Source organism: Sphaeramia orbicularis, chromosome 22 (genome assembly GCF_902148855.1).
Source record: "Sphaeramia orbicularis chromosome 22, fSphaOr1.1, whole genome shotgun sequence".
In the NCBI taxonomy this organism is placed as follows: domain Eukaryota; kingdom Metazoa; phylum Chordata; class Actinopteri; order Kurtiformes; family Apogonidae; genus Sphaeramia; species Sphaeramia orbicularis.
In genome coordinates, this window is record NC_043978.1 from 39,237,719 (window position 1) to 39,241,625 (window position 3,907).

A 3,907-nucleotide genomic window follows, 5' to 3' on the forward strand; every position below is an offset into this window, starting at 1 on the left:
TTTTATACCTCCTTAGGCATAAAAAAAAAAAAAAAAAAAAAAAAAAAAATTGCGATCAAGTTATTTTTCATGGAGTTACAAAAATGTCCATGCATTTAATTTTTTAAGTGAAGAAATATGTATTTAAAACCCGATATCAGAAAGTAAAATGAAAACAATGAAATAAAGACATTTTTAAGGCTGCTAATTTGATGTTTTCTCACATTTTAACATACTCTAATGCTAGTTATTACCTCATATAATATGCAAAAAACAACTCTTTTTTTGTCTAACAAATAACAACTGATTTACACTTAAACATGTTACTGCAGATCAGGTTTATCAAGAACAGCAAAGTTATAGTAATGGTATGAATTGCAGTGTATTATGAGATGTTGCATAAGTGTCCACTGTGTTCATATGGAACTAAAACAACAAAACTTATGAATATACAAGAGAACAGCTGGAGAAGAACTGTCCACTGTAGTGACCACAATGCATGAAAGGGTTAAGTCATCTCTTGTATTAATAGGCGTGCGGGTTTGGTTTTACATACATACTTTCTACTGTTTGAGCTGATACAGTTGGATTTTTTTTGCGTGAGTGTATTGTTCTCTTGGCCAACGGATAAAATACAGCATGAGACATATGGACAGACGGACACTGTTTCGACTCATCAGCCGCACAGTATGACAGCAGAAAGGGAAGATGGGAATAATGCATAAGAATAAGAACCTCTAAATATGTTAAAGGTTGAGCTTCACCATCAGAGGGAGGAGCTTACATATTTGTTGATGTTAATACTTCGTAGTTTAACTGCTCTACTTAAAGTCAGTGTGTTAACGAACACAGATCATTAATATGGTTTGAAAACAGTATATTATACAGACTTTAAAATGAATGGTATGGATGTGTGTGTGTGTGCAGTATGCAGGGCTTTCAAGGCTTTGGTACAATCTATAGTTAATTTAATTATGCACAGATGAGGGTTTGGGATCTTCTTCCAAGAAAATGTTAATGTCAGTGAAAAATACATACTTTCACTTTTTTGTTGTAGGATTGGTTTTATTATTGAGTCTATGTACAACAAGTGATACCAGGCACAACAAACCCCACCCCTCGCACGTATTGTTATTTTGACATCGATCCAGCTGATGTCATATTAATAATAATAATCATAATAATAATAATAATAATATGTTTTGTTTGTATAGCACTTTTCATGGAACTCAAAGACACTTTACATACAGCGGATAAAAAATCGAAATCAAACACATTAAAAACAGATAAAAGCAGGTGCAGAAAGCAGGTATATAAATATAAAACAGTTAAACATTATAAGCAATCCTAAATAACTGAGGTTTTAAAAGGGATTTCAAGGTGTTGGGGTCGTAGCAATGTCGGATAACAGGTGGGAGAGTGTTCCAGAGGGTTGGGGCAGTAGTAGAAGAATCTCATGTCTGTGTGTGTGCTGATGTCAGCATATCAATTGCCTCTGTAAATGTGCCAAGTTTGAAGTAAATGGAAACAAAATTGATGCATTTACAGACTATATCTATATATAACGATTCTGTAAACCCAATATGGTATGAATTCAACCCATAGTTTTTCTGCTAGAGTGTTGACAAACAAACAGAACCAAAAACAATATCCCTTGCCTTCCCTTCAAGGAGGTGGAGTAAAAATGTAATAAAGCAAGAGCAGAGATCCGAAATGTCTAAAATCCAAACTTGCTTAAGAAGTCCAACACAAATGATTATTTTTTTCAGTTAGTGTATGAGCTGTTGGGTCTACAGAATGTCTAAAAATGGTGCAAAATGTTGAACAGTTTTTCCTAAAATTTCAGGTAATGTCATTAAATGTGTCCTCTAGTCCACAACCTGGTGATATTCAATGTATTGAATGTCTTTGAATATGACAAAATTATCACATGTATAAAATCAAAAGTCAGAGTTTTTTTTTTTCTTTTTTTTTTTAAACAAATGACACAAACTGATCAATAATTTAGCTGAAGAAAGTTAAATTTTCACAATAATTTTATATCAATATTAATTTGCGGTACTACCTGAGCATTATTTTACTACAGAGAATCTTTAGTGTATTAGTTTATTGTATCATGGACAATCCCAATTAATTAACTGTATCAATAAGAGTAAAAAGGGGCAGCTTTAGCCAACGTCCTAGTATCCTGCTGTAGTCCCCGGCCTGATGAATATTGGTACCCAAAAGAAAACAATATATTACAGCACATCAATAAGTGTCTAATATCCCTTTTAATGTTGGTGTTTACCAGGGAGGTTGAAAATATTAAACTGATAGTATTTTCTGTGAGCAGGTGAGTGAACAGGTTTAATGAACACTGTTTTTACTGTGCTTTCTTTTATCCAATATCATACGGCACCCAAAAAAACTCACAAAAGTAATGAAACCTAACCCCACAGAACATCCTGTATGTCATTGATGTAACTGACAAGTTTTAAAAAATGTAACTTAAAACAAAAAAAAAAAAAAAACTTTGTGTGGTAAAATAATCTGTCATCAGCTCAGGTTGCAGTTATGCATTAAGATTTGTCAGTAGTGATTATGCTGCTAGTAAATGAGTATTTGTTCATCTATTAGCTGTTTAACACAGAAAATAAAACCGTTGTAATGCACTGAATAACTCATACAGAATGGATGGAGTGAGTGAAGGTAGAACAGGGTGAAACACTGACTGTCATTTGCAGTCTGTGACGTGACAGCAAAATCATTTAACACCAAGTATTTAATATTTAATACCTGAAGTCTAACTTTACCTGTGAAATTCACAGGATCATCTTACACTTTTCATTAACGCTGCAGTTCTGAAAACAGATTTTCTTGCTAAAAATGAATTAGAAACCTGGTGAAAGTGTTACCTACAATTAATTCAGAACGTCAACAAGTTTTAATGAACGTGACTCTGGTTTCATTTACACATCACATGTAATTATTAATTACACTTCAATATTTAATGACTGAAAATATGTAAATAGAAAAACGACACACCTGAAAGTCACAGAGATGATGTGTCTCTCCACTATTCACAGTCACTGAAGATTTAACATCATGAGTGAATTTAACCTCTTTTAATGCTTTTTTTTTTTAACCTCTGGAAAAATTTTGTTAAAATGGGTCAAAGCAGCAGTCAGTTTGATGTTGGTGACATTTATCATATGCAACAAGAGATGCAGGTTATTTCACTGTTTAATACTAAACGAGATGTTAGCCCCAAAATGCAACTGTTCTTGGCTCATAACATTATCTTAACCCTTTCATGCATGAATTATGAGAACCTCAGATGAGATTTTTTTTTCTTGAGTGTTTTTATTTCTCTTCAGGCATGAAAAAAACAATGTGACTGAATTTTATTTATGAACCTATTTTTCATGGAGTTACAAAAATGTCCACTCAGCTGGACACCATGTGTTTAATTTTTGAAGCAAAAATAAAAAAACAAAACGTGTATTTAAAACCCATCTTCAGAAAGTGGAAAACTATGAAATAAAAACATTTTTCATGAGCTAATCTGATATTTTCTAACATTTTAACATACTCTAAAAGTTTTCTCAATCAAAAAAACTTTTTTTTTTGCATATTTTCTCCATGAAGTGAGTAATAACTAGTATTAAATTGCAGTCTAATAACAATGAGCAATTTATTTACACTAAAACATGTTACTGCAGATCAGGTTTATCAAGAACAGCAAAGTTACAGTCATGGTATGAATTGCAGGGTATGTGATGGTGCTGTGTTGGATGATATGAAGCTAAAACAACAAAACCCATGAATATACAAGAGAACAGCTGTAGAATAACTGTCCACTGTAGTGACCAGTATGCGTGAAAGGGTTAAATTGATGTGTATAAGGTGGCATGATTAAAATGGGATCAAAATGATATCTCTCTGT